At 39.9% G+C, this 17,383-nt stretch overlaps 1 protein-coding gene and 1 long non-coding RNA gene across 3 annotated transcripts in view; one reads left to right on the forward strand and one right to left on the reverse strand.

Annotated features, from left to right (window-relative positions):
- CHRM2 (cholinergic receptor muscarinic 2) overlaps positions 1-17,383 on the forward strand; it is an 85,635-nt gene that overhangs the window by 54,896 nt on the left and 13,356 nt on the right. The window lies entirely within an intron of this gene.
- Positions 1-17,383, reverse strand: part of LOC111936680 (uncharacterized) — a 55,360-nt gene that overhangs the window by 13,296 nt on the left and 24,681 nt on the right. The window lies entirely within an intron of this gene.

Genomic DNA, 17,383 nt, shown 5'->3' on the forward strand with positions numbered 1-17,383 from the left:
CCTCACCACCATGACTGTCAAGAGCACTTTGTTATTCACTTTAAATGGTAGCAGAATAGAGAAAATTCTAGAAATCTTACTTCTTGGAAATCCTTTCTTTAGTTCTTGCTCTAAGACATTCAAGTGGCAAGCGAGGTGACAGAAAAGTTTTTCACCATTTTCTGCATTCACCAAAGGCCAGGTAAATACCTTACGTCTTATCTTTAGTCCTCCAACACAATCTGCCTCAGCACTATGGGGACTCAGATGTCTGTGATGCTAGGATAACTCTGACAAGAAAGAAAATAGAATTGTTTATGTGATTTTACCCCATTTTGTTATCTTGAATTCTCTCATGTATTTCCTGCTGTGTCATATTATTAGAAGATAAACCACCAGTAACATAACAGCAGTCACATGTAAAAGCAATACTACATTTGCACAGGAGACAAAATAATTTCAACAACCTTTATCAAGTACTATTATATACAACATGAAAATAATAATATCCATATAAGCAGAAGCTGAGCAATAAAATGATCAACAGCCCTGTTTTGTCTTGCAGGGCTTCACGGGGGCTCAATCCCAAAACTATTGAAACATAGTGAAAAAAAGTTCCATCTCACTTAGTAAGCTTGGATCCAGCTCCAGAAAAAATAAATAAATAAAATTATGGCATAAGTTTTTTATTTGATCAGAAATCCAGTTTACCATGTTCCTCATCAGCCCCAGATGCCATTCATTTATGCTTCTAGATACTTATGCTTTATACATATAGTTTGGGAAGCTAGGGAGAAATTCCTGGAGAGCACATGCTATGCTGGAGAACATCTACCAAAGGGAAGATTTTCTGCAGTGAGTTAGCCCTGCTGACTTGTGTCCAGTGCTACTCTGTAGCATTGTCCCATATTACACTTGCATTAAGCAAAGAGTCACTGAAACAGGATTTGTCCTATTCTGTGCTGTTTTCTAGGAAGATTTTTTTTTTTTTTTCCAAGCCTTGCCTCAAGCAAGAAATTGCTCTCCTAAGTTCTGTAGCATTCTGTTACTATTTGTTCTTATCTTGTCTCACTTTCTTCTTGCCTTCTGGACACAGCACCTGAACCCAAGTGCAATTAATAGCAAATCAATTCAGACTTGGGAAAATTCTCCAAATGAAAATGGTGAAAGAAGAGCACTCTTATCTCCTGTTATATACTTCTGACAAAGTATAATTAAAATATTTTCATGCTGGCTTGCCTGCTCTGTCTGCCTTTCATGAATGATGAAGTCTATCAAGCTATTATTTGTCTACACATTGTGTGAGGAAGGATTAAACCAGTGAAGTGTTCAATATCAGTAAATGATCTGGAACTCCATAAAAAACATCAATTATTATGCAGCTAAAGACATTTCAGAGATGTCTCAGGAAGCTGGCGTTTTGTCTTCATTCCTCTGGTGATGGAGTGTAGGGATGACTGTCTCCAGAGACAGAACATGTACAACTAAAATGAACACGTTCCTTTCTGCACAGTCCTGTAAGCTACAGAACTGTGCAGAAAGGAGGGGGATTTTCTCAGTTATCTATTAGGATGTACTGGAAGAAAAATGGAGCCTAAGTCTGTGCAGAAAAAGATGCCTTACTTATATCTCAGAAAAGATGTACTTCTCTGCCTAAGCCACTCCATTTTGGGCTGACACAATGCAATGGTACCACGTCCTGAGATCACAAACCTTTGAGGATTTTTGGTGAAGCAATCAAAAAGACTGTAATAAATTTGAATGTATTGCTGTCTGGCTGAATGGTAGGCAGCCTGGAAACCTGTTGACTACGAAACAGATCCCTGCTCCAAGCCACATTGTCACCTTCTGGTTATTTTTTGAGTGGTAGGTAACGTTAATGTAGAGCCAAAGAGGATGTGAAACATCGAGCAGGCACCATTCCCAAGGTCTTTTCCATAAGCAAAAAAAAAAGTTTCAACTAAAGTAAATAATATATTTGCAGTGTAGAGACTGAGTATAAGCCTCGATGAAATGATGATGTACAAAAAATACTGCTGGTGACCTTAAGTTACACAACAAAACGACAGAGGACATCTAAAAATTAATTCTAACTCATTAAATGCATTGCTCACTTAATGAATGATTCATGATTCGTATTGCTCAAGTTGCCAAACATTACCTCAAATTATAGATTGGGCACATCCTGTCAGCAGTATTAATAATTGCAATTATGTCAGTGTAAGTACCTTCAGATACAAAAGCCAATACATTATCTTCTCCAAGCCTTTCTCCTCATCCTCAGAGCAGGACTAAGCTCAGGTCCCTGGAGCACACGAGAGCACAGAGAGGGAACACTTTTTTTTTTCAAAAAACCACCATATTTGGGAGATCTAAAGGTCTAACAAAGGCTGAAAGATGTGCATGGTCAGGGTTGATCTCAGCACACCTTTTGATAACCAAATAGTGTTGGACCATGAGAACACAGGACTTGCCCAGTGAGTTTCTAATCCTCCCTCTGTGTCCATTATTGCTTCAAATCTTATCAGCTATTTAGGAAGCTCCTAAACAAACAACAGGATGAATAGCTGTAACTCAAAAAAAAAGGGGGAAAAAAAACTCTGTAAGTTGTAGTGGTTAGAAATTGTCCTGGGGATCCAGCCACAGGTGAGCAAGAACCAGAACACCGTCTCCCTGTGCATATAGTCTTGCAGACCTGTATTATGAACATTTTGCATGTACTTTTTGTGAGGCCACACGTTCAGTAATGTTTAAATGATGGGGAGACCACAAACCACTGGGTGCAGTGTGCTCTGCTGCCATATGTGCAGCAGTGAAAACCCAGCCCCTGTACCAGTCACATCTGTGGGCTTTCAAATTTCTCTAAAGCTCCTAGCTGAGAGGAATGGGGCAAAATAAGCATTGAGTTCAATCTCTGTCTGACACAGAGTGCATTTCATGTGATCACTGCATCCTCTCCTTTTTCTCTTCAAGCTAGACGCTGTCAGTCTCTGATGTCTCAGCAGGTCAGCTAAATTAACCTTAGTAGAGACAGAAGAGATAAAAGACCTTTCTATCTGAAATGTTCAGAGGGAAGAATCTTAACCCAGGGTAGTCATTATACAGATTGGAACCAGCTGCTTATAGGACTTTGTGGTAAATATCAGAATGAAGCTTATAAATTAATTGTTTACTTATTTAATTACCTACTTCTTGGACAATATGAAGCATTTAAAGTAACTTTTGAGGTAATAAATACCATGATTGAACCAGGATATGAAAAGACATAATGTAAATTGGTTTTGGTTCTTTTTTAGCAGGGAATTTTTTATGACTCAACAGAAAAACAAGAAGCAGGAAATCTATTTCTATAGCGAAGCACAAAAAAACTCTCCCTGCTGTAGTGACAGGATTAGAAGATGTAAATATTGTAGAGTTGTCAAAGCATCTGCTTTAGGATTTCAGATTAACTACATGGTTTGAATGGAGTTTCTAAAATGTGCTAACCAGAAGGGTTTATTGAACTTTCTAGAGCTGGATATGATTTACTTTCTTTAAGTGCAAAAAAAACCAAGGCAATCTTTCTTCATGTTGAAAAATTGCAGAGGTCAAAGTCACTTTGCTGCTTATTGAAGTAGATACTGAACTGCCATCATTGCATTCACTGACCTTTTGTCTCAGTTTGACTCAGGGTGAGAAACTGAGCAGCGCTTTCATATAAATTACCACTATAATCTACAACAGGGTGCTTGATTTTTTCTCTTTTCTTTGCTCCCCCCTCACCTCACAAAGCAGCTTTTTCCCTCCCCAGTGAGTGTTACACCAGAGGAGTACCAGAAAATTTACACTGCTTGGTTTGCACTGCTTGCTTTACTCATAGGTAAACTCCATTTCCCTGTGCCTCCCCTCAGTTGTAGTGTCACTACACACTGCTTAGATCCATATCTCTTATTCTGCACCCCAAATCCCTCTGATATTGCCCTGGCATTTCAAATAAATGATGCCTAGCTGTCTGAAATATGCCAAGGAAGGCATTTGTGAGCTGTCCGGTTGCAATCATCTATTCCATAGCAACAATACAAAAAGTCAGGCAAAAAAAAATTATGGGGGAACCCTTGTATTTTTATGATCCAGTTTATTTGCCATGAGCAGGCCACAGCTGGATCTCTCCAGCCCCAAGAGAACATGAGTGTAGGCAGGTTTGACTTGTAACCCGGCACAAGATGAATGGGCAGCATTAGGGGAATGACAGAGCAGCAGAACACAATAAAAAGCAGCTCATGAGGGAGGCTGGCTGGTCAGCTTTATTACCATGCTGTTTACTCCACTCTTTGCAAGGTATTTATAACATACCTATTTGACTGTTGTTTTCTCCACGTCAGGTTGCACAATAATTTGTGGAGGAGAGATGAGACAAAGATGAGATATTGAAAGACTCCCTAAGAATAAACTGGATAAGAGATTAAATGGCTCAGCTGAGATACTTGGGTTAGGACCCTAAGAGGGAGCAGAGTGGAAGATTTTGGGTGCCTGATTCAGAGGACTGAAAAGCCAAATGTCTGTGTCAAACCTCCCAATCCTCATTCACTGAAGAGCTAAAGGTGAGTTTGCTAATTTAGGTACCACTGTTAAACATCAGCTGCTGTAGGTATGAAAACTCTCTCCTTCACTCTCCATTTGTTCTGTAGTAATTAATCAGTAAATCTGTAACCAGAAGCCAGGTGTTGAACTGCATGCTGACACATGACATGGCTCTTGATACCTTCATGGCTTCTATTCCTACCCAGTGGTGTTAATAGTAACTGAAATATTCTTTGCAGGTTTCTATTGAATATGATAAGATATGCCAGGAAATCAAACAATAATAATTAAAAATTTTACTCCTCTGGACACCCATACTTTGACTTCCTTCACAGGATTCAAAATAGTTATCATAACGCACAATTTCTTGCAAGGCATGTGATAACTGTGACTTTCTTTAAAGCTGTGAGCTTCTCCATTTAAAGTATAATTTAAAGAGGTATTTCAACAATCCGTATTGTGAAGGGATGGAATCTTATAAGTGTCATAGAGAAGATTTTTTTCTGAATTCAGACAACCTTTAGAAAGTTTGCAGGAGTGTTTTCAGAAGCAACAACCAAACGTAGGGGACTTGCTCTGAATCCAAAGAAGGGTAACCCTCTGACAAGACCTTTCTTCAACACCTTCTAAGCATCACAGCCATTCAGGTCTCAGAACTGGCACTTTTATTTCCTGAATGTCTACAACACTGGAGATAAAAGATTAGCAGGAAAAGAAAATACCAGGCAGAATGTTTTTCAGAAGTTTGTTCCACAAGGAAAGACACTTTTCTCCAAGTAGAAAAAAATTAGCATGAAAAAAAAAAAAAGCCACTTTGAAAGCAGCCCTGCAGAGTCGTCAAAACTTAAATAACTTATCTTTGTTAATCTCCTGGGAGCATGGCAAATGACAGAATAGAGAGACAGAGGCAGTCCACAGGTTAGTGGATACAAATGATGGAAAACACTGTGCTATGCATCAAACAATCTTTAGGGAAGAAAATATGTTTGGAATATTTTCAGCACTTTCATTTCAAATGGCATCAGAGAACCAGTTAGGGAAAGGAATGAATTAATGGATCAGAATGTAGAGGTATTCCAGGGACTTTTTCTGATACTGGATTCACTGACAGAACTTTTAAAGCAAAAGAGAGGTGGTTATGATGACACAATCTATCTGCTATCCACAAGGCAATAATATATAAAATTGGCATTATGTCTTTCCAGAGTAGTTTAATGTGAAAGGAACTTGATGAGAGTTGGAGGTGATGGGCTACTTGTTTTGTTCTTGCTATTTTTGGTGAAACTACTGAAAATCTTTCAGGCCCTTTCCAGGTTTTATCATTAAAGCTGGAGCTGTAAAATACTAATAACTTCCTTATTTATGGTTTCACTGAATATAGGAATGGAATAAGGATTCACTTACCTTCAGCACAAAAAGATGAAAGAGAGGGGGAATTATAAGCATGAGTCACTTATTATTTAGTAGTCTCATTTGGGCCAGCTCTACCAGGCTTCCACCAACTTCATGCTATCATTTCAAGGCTTTGATCCAGGTTTTAGCTCAGCTACACTGCATTTAAATGAATCCTCTTATCTTCCCTTTTTCCTTTCTTAGACCCTGATTTCTCCCTTCTCTTTGAGCATTGTTGTAGCTCTCCCTTAGCAAAAGCTCTGTGTGTTTACATGGAAATGCCTGCTGTCAGTGATGTTCCCCAAAATCCACCGCTGCCCACAGAGCCTGTGCTGAAATCCCTCAGAGCATGCCTGTTTCATTGCCTGTCATCAGACAAGAGAATGAAAAGGTGAACAAACCTTGTTGCATGCCTCGAGCTGTGGCAAGCCATGAAGCCACAGACCAGCTCAGGTGTCTTGGCCTTCCTTTTGTTCCCAGTATCTCTGTGAGGTGAGGGAGACATCACCCATGACCTGTAGATCTTTGAGCTCCGAGTTGCAAGATAAACTTGGAGCAGGAAAAAGAGAAAAAAAAATGGACAGGCAGGAGACTGAAATGGATAAATAGACTGCCATAAGCATTAGCACTTCTGGGTGCCAGACCTGCCTTTGAGGTCAGGGATGAAGTGCTGTGCCCACATTTTTCAGGGACAGACACTGATTCCAGAAAAGCTCAATCTAAGTCATTGATTTTATGCCAAAACCCTTTTCCTTTCAAAAGCTCTGTGTTATCACGTGCAATATCAATCATCACTTCTAATGTAACAGTTCTGCCACAACACATCCTTCTACTTTTTTTTTCTTTTTTTCATACTCAAGTATTTTGCAAAGTATATTTCTTACATTATAATGACAGTCAAAAAAACTGAGAACACTGATCTGGCTGGGTTGTAATTAGAGCCAGACTAATTACAGAGGTAACTCTTCATGGAGCATCAGTGAACTGATTATTCTTTAATTGGACTCAATCTTTATTCCCTCATCCTCTTCAGCAATGGATGAACAGAACCTCCAAGTTAACAGCAAAAATGGTAACCCAGAGAGTCTGGCTACACCCCTGCAAGCCTTTGTGTTTGAACTGTTTGTGGTTGGCACTTTTGATGCTTCTGTGCTGAGCCTTTACACTGGAAAATGAATCTCAGCTGCACCATCATTGCAGACTCCATTCATGTCAGGGCTATTATGCTCAGAGAGGAAGCAGCTGCTCCTTCAAGACCTGCATGCTTGGGATCAGAGATGGACAGCTGTCACTGCCACTGGTAAAAGCAATTTGGAGGGGAGGGAAAAGACAGAAAAGACACATATCATGTAATGGAGATGGAAAGGCTTACTGCTGTGTGATCCTGTTCACTGCTATAGCACAGTTCTGCCAGGGCCTGCTAAAACAGACATTTCTCCTGCTTATGCACAAGAGAGCAAAGTAGCTCTTGTTTGGCAGACAGTGCAGAGCTTGGGATCTTCTCATGTGATTCATTACTACAGCTGTGTGAACTTGTGGTAGGGCAAGAACAGAAATAAGGGTTAAACATGGAGCTTGTGCTTAAAGGCAGGTTGCTTTGGAATGAGCTGAGGTATGCACCTGAGGAGTTGCTCTTGTGGTGAGATTTTGCCAGCATACAGCTTTGCTCACATGAAACCTTTCTCCAGGAAGATGCTGTAATCAGGGCAGAACTGTAAGAGTCAAGCTGTTCTCTATGGGCCCTTCTATCCATCCTCAGGGTCTCTTTCAGACTGACTGCAAAGGCTACCTAGTGGTCAACAACAGGTCAGAGCTGTGGAAATCAGCTGGGGAATCAAAGGGGCTCTCCCAGATTCCCTGTTCCTGGGAAGCAGCAGATTGCAAACTGCAGGCAGGTGACTCCTCTTGGAGAAACTTTGGGGCAGTTGATTCTGCTGCAGATCAGATGCTGACTTACGCTGGATAAGAAGCCAAGGACCTGCATGATGCTGGTTCCTCCTTCTCTGCAATGTGCTTTTCTCACAGACTGCTTTCTGCACAATCACGTGGGCTGCTTTTGCCATCTCTGACTCCATATTAAACAGAGATATTTGTGTTCCTGCTTTCCTGATCCAGAGCACCTGCAAACTTCATGGCATATGCTAGAATCACAGAAATATAGAATAATTCAGCCCCAGGAAGTCTCCACTGCAATTTAATACTCAAAGTATGGTCAGTGTTTAGCTGAGGTTGCTCAGGATTTTATCTGTTGCAGCTTGATAAACTTCTAAGGATGGAGCCTGTACACAAATGTGTGTCCACTGCTTTGCTGACCTCATAATGAATTTTTTCCCCTTCAATGTCATCAAAACCTTTTGTCTTCTTTCCTTCATCCTCCCACTACACACCACTATTAAAACTGGCTCCATTTTCTCACTAGATTCCCTGTAGGTATTGGCAGGCTGCTGCCACAGCCATCTCTTTCTCAGGCTAAGCACTCTCTCTGCCCTCAGCCTTCCCTCACAGCTCCTGTGCTTCACTCTGTCTGACTGCATCCTTTGTCACTGACCTTGGACACGTGCTCTGCTCTCAAAATGCATTCCAAGATGCATCAGTCACTGGACAAAAGTGTTTTTTTAAAAATTAGAAATCTCTGTATTAGAGATACTTCTGATCTGCTGGACGCAGTGGTCCCTGGACATACCCTCTGTTTCATGGTTGGTGGGAAATAAGGAGATATCCAAAGCAATTGCCTGGTGGATGAGAGCCACTGCCACCACAGTGGTAAAACTTAGGAGAATCAGGGCAGAAAACATTGTCAGTAGAAGGAGGAAACACAGTGTTTACCCCAGTGGTGATTCTTATCCCCAGGCTTGCAAGCAGAGCCCAGCTGCCCTAGGGAATAGTGCATCACTTCAGCCACCCCGTGTGCCTTCAGTGACTGGACTGAAAGAACCAATCCTCCACCCAACAGTTCTCTAAGAAATTTCCTGTAGTCTCCATTGATTTTCTTTTGAGAGGGAGACATACATATAGCTTTGCTTTTTGTTTTCCTTTTACACAGAGAGGGCTTTAATTAGTGGCCTTTGAGTTAAACTATTAGATGTGGCCACCTGTGGTATCTTGAGGTTATTCACATTTGTAAGTGTTTTTAAATGTTGGGTCTAAACCACCCAGAGATTTTACAGCAGGGGGAAAATACTCAGTTGCCTGGAAACTTTTCCATTACCTTACAGCACAGGAGTGGCATACAGGAGCTAAAACCAAGTCTGAATTTTGTAATAATGTTTCTGCTACAGGAAACATTTCTTTTAGGATGTGGGAGGGCAAATGGGGAGCTCAACTTGTTTTGCTGTTATGTGTTTGCTTCTTTGTCTTGCCCACTTGAGGGACGAGGCCTGAGTAAAAATGGTGATGACTTATGTCTACTTTATTTTCTTCAGACAAGCACTTGCCCATGGCAGTCCTAATTTCCTTCCTCACCTCCTCTTTCTACTATGATGACCTTGTCTTTGTCAGGACTTCCTCCAACTCATCCCATCCCCTGGCATCCCAGTAGCTCTTCTCCCTGCAGCTTTGTCCAGAGTTTTAATTTCCAGTTTATAAAGGAAAACTGTTATCCACATCTGCTCCATAGAAAAGGTGAATGAAAAAGGTGGTATTTTCTTCCTCAGTTGTTCTGCTGATTATCACAATCTTCATAGGACAGTTACTATGCTCTTTTTATGATGACTCTGCTAGTCTCTGCCATTTACAAATTCCTTTTATCAGTTAAGGTTCTGTGTTACTTTATGAACTTATAATAGTCATATACATGGAGATCCATTTGGACATAAACAAGGATGGGTGAGCTGCAGCAGGTTCTTAAAAGTGCTTAAAAGTAGGGGAGCACTGCCCAGTAAATACACCTGGAAAACCAGCCTGCAAAGCAGAGTGTGTCTACAGCTCCAGAATATCAGAAGCTCATTAGGTTCCAAACCTGAACCCAACATTGCACTTCACAGATTCTGTTTTATTTTTCAATGTATGTATGCCAATAACCTGGCAACAGTCACAGCCCCAGGTAGTGCTGCGTGACCGTGTGCTAAGGAGAGAAAAGAGAAATATTGTCCTTCACAAAGAGGAAACGCTTGGCTGGGCACTCTTAATGTTACAAGTGGGTACTGAAGACAGAGTTTTCTCCTAAATGATGAATAGCAGGGGGTGATCCCAGGACAGTTTACAGCAGGGAAGAGCAGAATATGATTCTGGACCTAATAAAACAATGAACTAGGACTAGTCCCCAGACACCAATCCTGCTTTTCTCCCATTTCATAGGAAAGTCATGAGCCTACCAAAAGCAACAGAAATTTTGCCATTGGCATACACAGGGTTTTTGACCTATTGATCTCTTTTCAGAGCAATTTACCATGAGACTTCAGGCTCTGAAATTGGAGTGTGGATGAGTAATGTAGCTTGTACAGTGGAGCCCTGCTCTCAGCACTCTCTGAAGTCAGGCTTCCAGGGCCAATGCTGATGTGTGGAATTTCACAACTCAATCCATCAGCATTCTCTAATATCCTCCCAGTGATTGCTGTTTTCATGAGCAGCCTGATATTTAATTAATTCTAAACCTGCACAAAAGTAGCCTGTTTGCAGAGCAGATGAAGTGAATCTAGCACAAGCAAATATTATCTGTGTATTTTTGTCACGAATAGATGGCTCTGTTAGCTACAGAGGGAGCTCAGATTAATTCTGTGAATCTCAAACCCAAACAATATAGAGGAGAGACATAAACACACTGTACATTTAATGGGTATGCACTTTCTGACAGAAACACTGGTTAGTGTTGATTAGCACATATAATTTTGATCATATTGGATTTATTTTTCTTTGTCTTATCTTCACAGTTCTGTCCAAACCCCTTGTGTACACAATGACATGACAAACAGATAAAGAGGAAAAAACGTAATGCAGATCAACCATTTTGAGAAATATATTAGTAAAGAATGAAAAAGATAGGAAATAACAGAACCACAGTAGAGGTAAAATATGTATTCTATACATACACACAAGGAGAAAGAGAGATTATGCTTTGAAGGCATTATGAGCTTTTGATTTTCTATCTGTTGCAGAACCGACCCATTTTAAGGAAGCACAAAAAATGATTACTTGACTTGTGATTAGCTCTAACAAACTTCCGTGTTTGCAAGAGTCACTCTTGGCCATATAACACCTTCTAGAATTAAAATAGGAGGACAAAAGGAAAAAAAAAATATTACTTAAGGTGAAGCACTAAACTTCTTGACATTCAACATCATTAATAGTACTACCTTTGTCAGTTTGCTTATAAGTCTCAAAACAACTCCATGAACTTTCTTTTCAGACAGAGAAAAATCTCAGTGTCTCTTGTCACTCCTTGCATAGAGCCTTGCAAAACCAAAACTTCTGGCTCACTTATCCAAATTCACCACATAAGCTTTATTTTTATCCTGACCCTAACAAACAAAGGTAGAATGAACCACTTCCTGATCACAGAAGAACAACGCGCATCACAAGTTTTAAAAAGAGAAGCTAGGAAATGTATGATTTTTTTCCTCTTTTTACTACATTATTTTTATTCTCAGCCAGATACCAGAACAAGCTGCATCACCATTTACTTGCTCTCAAACATTACCCTGTTTCTCAGTATTGAAAGAACAGGAAGTATCACAAGTTGTGTGTTGCATTGTCATGACAAACTCGCTAGAATTCCTGAAACACAAATTTCTGTTTGTGTTTGAAGTCCATGTGTATTTACATGGGAGTTGAAGTCATATTGACTCTGCTTAGCACAAGACAAATTGCATCAGATTCTCACTGCCTGATGTAGAGCAACAACCTCCCTTCACCTGTGAAGATTCCAAGGCAGCAAGAAGAGATTCCTCCAGACAAAGTGTAAGAGTTCAGCTCTCTTAATCTCTCTGCCATACCTGTATTTGAAAATAGCTATGAACTGTGTTCTTATGTTCAATTATAAACAGACTGTGCAGAGGTTTGGGTATGAATTTAGTAAATCACAAGATCCAGCAGGAGTAGATAGAAAAGACATTTTAATTCTTACCAGATATAATCTACATTTGTGAATGCCATCTTTTGGATCCTCTCTGCAAAGGTGATGCAATGCAAATGTTCTATCATTGGAATGCTTTTGGTGGGGTTAAGGAGAAAGCACATTATCCCTTAAACTACAAGGTCTGAAATCTACAAACCTTACAGTCAGGAAGAGAATAAATGCCTATGTCAGTGGCATGGTGGTTTGGATAGCACTTGTTTAGGATGACCAGAATCATTATGAGTGGGTACAAAACTATGAAAGACCTCTGAAAAGAAAAATTACATTTTTAAATGCTCATTTGCAAACTAGAAAATGTACAGAAGCAGATAATTAAATTTAAAGGGCATTTTCCAACCATAACATTAGAAAGATTAAGAGGTTAAACATTAACGTGACTGTAAATCCATCCACTATGTCTTTCTACAAATAAGAATGTCTGCATTTTAATTATTTGGTGTTGTTCAGTGCCTTGAACCTTCAATGGTATTGCATTGCATATCACAGCAGATCAAGAATAGGTCACCAAACAGATCCAAACTAATTAATTTTTTTTTTAAAAAAAATCTAATCCTACTTTAATATAGTTTTATACATACTAAAAAAAAAAACCAAAAACCAAACCCAAACCAAAAAATCACTTTAGATATTTCATTAGAGACATTCAGGACTTTATATATGTGGAGGACATTGATTTCATAGATAACATGTTTAAAGCCTTAAAAAGCATTGAATTTAGAACAGAGCCTCATTCCCACTAAGAAACGAGAAAATGTCATGTTAGTGATTTGCCTACAGCCTGAAAGGGCAGCACCAGCCCTCAGAGATTTTTCTGTTTACTCTGCAACTGGGTCTGCAGCAGGGAGCAGTAGTGCTTTAGCATGTGCTACTGCTGAAAAGCCTAAAATGAAAAACTGAGGGTCACTATCTTAGACATCAGTCCAGCTTCACCCAAGGGGCCTGCTTAGAGAATGGAAAGTCATTTGCCTGCTCTTTGACAAGCCCACTCTAAGATGAAAGCATCTGGATTGGGATCACACAGCTGTTTTCTTCCTCACTGCCAGGTTTGTTTCTTGGTTTTTTTTGTAAAATAAGAAGGGAAAAATAACCCACTGAGAAGCAGTTATACCAAAACATCTTAAGCCTGTTATATCATGAACAGAAAAAAAAGGACAAGCAGACAATCTTTTTCTCTTTTTTTTTTTTCTTTCCCTTTTTTTCCCTGCAAACATTTCTTTTCAGCTGTCCCTTTGAAGTCACAGGCTTATAGCATGAGTGACTGAGAGCAAGGAGCTGTGAAATGCGCCTTTGAGCCACAGATTTCTCAAAGAGTAGCACAAGGCGTGCACGACCGGGGAACACGACATCTGCAAATCAGCGTGGTGTTTCTGAGGCTTTGTTCAGCCTCAGACTCCGAGAGCTGCAGAGAGCCACAAATTTCAGCAGGGGAAAATCACCTCCCATCTTCATTCCACCTTCCCACCTGGGTGATCTCACCTCCACTCTGGGCAGTGACTGTGCTGGTGTGACCAGCTTATGGGGAAATAATTGAGCATACTTGTACATTCGGTCTATAATATAACTGTTTATTATATATACATAAATCAGGTGATGTTACAATCTTCCATTCCCCTTAGGCTTGCTGCTGCTCTGTTACTACTGGACACTTTCTCATTGTTCAAATGCTATTGTGAGGTCACCCCTTCACACTGCCCTCATCACAGATTGCTCTTGATGCTTTCTAAAAACAACCCCTGCTCGGAGGGTTCTGGTTTCCTTCATGGTCTAACAGACAGACTGACAGAATACTCCAGTATTCACAATTAGTTATGTCTCCTGATTCTGCAGTCACAAGTCTTCTGCATTTCTCATCCAAAACAGTTTACATCACTTCTCCTACACAAAGGATATTGTAAAAAGATACTCTGCCACAATGATAATTCTTAAAGAGGGAGCAAAATCATCTCATAATTTTGGAACAGTCATTAATGAAGTGCCAATTCCTTTCAAACTTCAGGGCAAAGCTGTTGAAGGTTAGCACAATTTCTGCAGGTTGTCTGCTAGAATCAGTGATCAACCTCACCCAATATTTGTTTTCAGTGGGATGGCAGAACCATAGTGTGCCATCACTGCATCCTGCTACACCCCTTAGGAGTTTGATTTGAGACTGCAGGAATCTCTTTGGTCTTTCTGCAGTTTAAAGTGATCAGAGAAATGGGAGCTGAGCACTTCCAGCAAAACCAACACCTGTTAGACCAGAGGATGAGAAAAGCAACACAGTGGTTGCCTAAGGAGAAATGATAGCCAGAAGATGGATGTGACCAGCAGAGGGCTGATGAACAAGATAAGGACCAGGGAGGCTGAAGGGGAGCAGGTGTTGCGTCAGGCAGCGAGGGAAAATGAAAGGGGAAATGGATGAATTAGTGATATAGGTCTGTCCCAAGCTGCAGATCAGGTCCTAGTGCAAAGCTGCTGCAAATATCTGAGGAGAAAGTGTCACTGTTGAGGAGAGGAGATGCTGAGGCAACAATTAGTAATACAACACAGGAGCAGGGGGAAAAAACCACCAAAACCACTGGAATTCCCCAGATGTCACCTCATGGAGAGCTGTGGCTGTTCCACAGCGCTGAGCTGTGCCTCTGCACGTTCAGCTGGCACAGAAGGGATGTGATGCACTGGATTCCCAACCCCAGGGGTTCCCCAAGTTCAGTCACAGTTCCCCTTTTCTGTTCACTTTATGTAATTTATTCCCATTGTGTTTTTGAAAATTTTACTCATCCCCACAGATGACAGGCAGAAATACAGAACCCTTTGATAGCTGCCAGCTTTACCTGGAGGTAAAAATCTGAATCCCACTTGTTCATCAGAATCCCATACCTTTTAGAGGCAGACCCTTTGTGGAAATGATTCTTAATGATACCATACTCAAGGTCATGGCTTTTCTGGAGAAATGAACAAGAAAATAATGATAGGAAAAGGAGGAAATAAGTTCCTCTTCCCAACCTACATAATACCAACAAAACAACAAAGGCAATATACTGGGAAAAAAATCATCTCTATACAAATGTTAGATACACTGGAATTTCTGATTATGAAAGAGGATTAAAACTTTCTGATAAAATAATTTCTGTCTTCTTCTTTGAAGAGGTTATGGAAGCCGAGTCTCAGTGAATGGTAGTGGATTAAAAACTTAAATGTTTGAATGACAATGGAGGTGAGATTTCAGAACTTCAAGTCACTTCAGTGTTTCTATAACACTCTTCAAAGTGCAAGGCTTGAAGAAATGTTACTCTATCTCTCTGTGGGCTGTCATAGTATAACACAGACAGGTGCTAAAACTAGGGTCAGTGAGGAATTTTGACTGAAAACGTGACAATTTGAAGAGCCCATGCGAATGCTCTTGCAGAACTCTTTCTCTTGCAGTCACCATTTCTTGCTTTCTTCTAATCAACTTCTTTTCTTTTTTATTCATACCTCAGTCTTGTTCCTATTGTTCTCTCTCACATTCACTCCATTTATTGTTTTCTCTTGCCCCACACATCCTTGTATGCCTTTCTCTAGGTATGTTCTTGTGCTCTTCAAATAAGTTTGTGCTGTGTGGAGTCACGTTGCAATGCAGCAATCACTGCTGAGTGGTTCTGCTGCTGTTGCATGGCACAGTGGGAGGGATTTAATCTCCAACATGACACTTCAGGGACACAGCAGATTGATGGAGGAGATTGTTCCCTAGGTACACTGCTAGGTACTATTCCTATCTAGATTTAATTTTACTTCCCCTAAAGTTTACTTTGCCACAAAGTCCCAATTTGAAGGGTTCTTATGTAAAGATGGATTTAGGTTCAGAGAACTGGACCACTGCAGAAGAATAGGGTAAAGTGAGACCTTAGAAAATGAAATATATTAGCCAGTAGTCTTTTTGTCCTTAGACATGTTTGCTGTGGAAAGGTGGCCTGAGAAACAGGAAGCCTGCAGGCAGTAACAGATAAGTCTGACAAAGAAATGCAGAGAATAATGCACAGCATAACTGTGGAATTTCAGGGCATTAATGAAAAGAGTTTGAGATCCTCAACACCACAACTGGGGCAGGATCTGACTTCATCAGTGGGTCATGTCTTTACACCAAGAGTTGTGCTGAAGCTGACATGGTGCTTCTGCCACAATGTAAAAGAGGTTCCCATGTGGTAAAATACAATGGCACGGTTTCTAAATTTCAAAATCAACCTCTTTCTCTCTTTTAATTAAAAACTCATCTTTGACATAGAATAGAACATGCAAGGGACATCAAATATATTCATCACCATCACTCTGTGGAAATTTTGTATCACACAGACTTGCTTCATTGATAAAGTAACACAGTGAATTTGTTTTGGTGAGATTTTTGCACACAGTAATGCTCTTCTTCATCCTGTGCTAGTTAATGCACCTCAGGTTCTTAATTTATTTTTTTTTTTCTTCAAATAATCCATTTTATCCCTTCTTAAACCCTACATTTCAAATGTTTCCATTATTTTATTTTTGTCAATATTCAAGCATGGTCAAAATCTGATGCAAACAGACTTTACATTGTCTCTTTAAAAACCAAAAGGTGCAGAGAGCTTGGGAGTATTTGCTTATGAATTTTAGTCTACCTGGCCCAGTGAGGATGAATATAATTTTTACAGAAGGTATATGGACAGAGACAAGTCCCTCAGTTTCCTGTTACTAAGTTAAGCTTGCTAAACATTACATTATTTTTTAACAGAGCCTTCTCTTAAAGGCATGTTGAATGAATGCAAAGCTAAGGTATTTTACCTTGCTAACAGTAGCTGCAGCATGTTATGACCAATATCTGGACCCATGCATCAGAGCCAGATTTAGACACAGTGTTTTAAAATCTGTAATGGAGTCAAAATGCAATTAGTCTGTAGCTGTAGTCTATGTAATTAAAGTTGGGGGCAGTCATATAGTGAAACATAGCACAATCAGAGACTTAGGGAACTTATCCTAATGCAGGAGCCGTGAAAAACTGCTAAATAAATCTCTCCTTTCTTTGGCAAGGACTATGTAATCTTTGAGGCTCTCTGTTCACAAAAGGGGTGATGTTTGTGCAGACTCACAGAAAACAATCATCATATCAACATATTGTTGTGATCAACATATTTATAATTAGCTGTGGAAAACACCTCATCTGAGATTCTTATATGTTTATGTAAGTATTTTGTTAGGCATTTCTTCTCTTTCCATCTTTCACAAATTTTTCTCAGACTGCAGAATGAGCTTGGAAATACAGATTCTGCTTTGGAAATTTAGATATCACTGCTTTCTGGTAAGGTAAGAACCTAATTAACTTCCTTCAGTATTTCACTATCACTGCTTCAAATGCAGTCTACAGTAATACAGGCATAAACAAGATTTAGTTTC

This window comes from Cyanistes caeruleus, chromosome 4 (assembly GCF_971803275.1).
Source record: "Cyanistes caeruleus chromosome 4, bCyaCae1.hap1.1, whole genome shotgun sequence".
NCBI classification, from domain to species: domain Eukaryota; kingdom Metazoa; phylum Chordata; class Aves; order Passeriformes; family Paridae; genus Cyanistes; species Cyanistes caeruleus.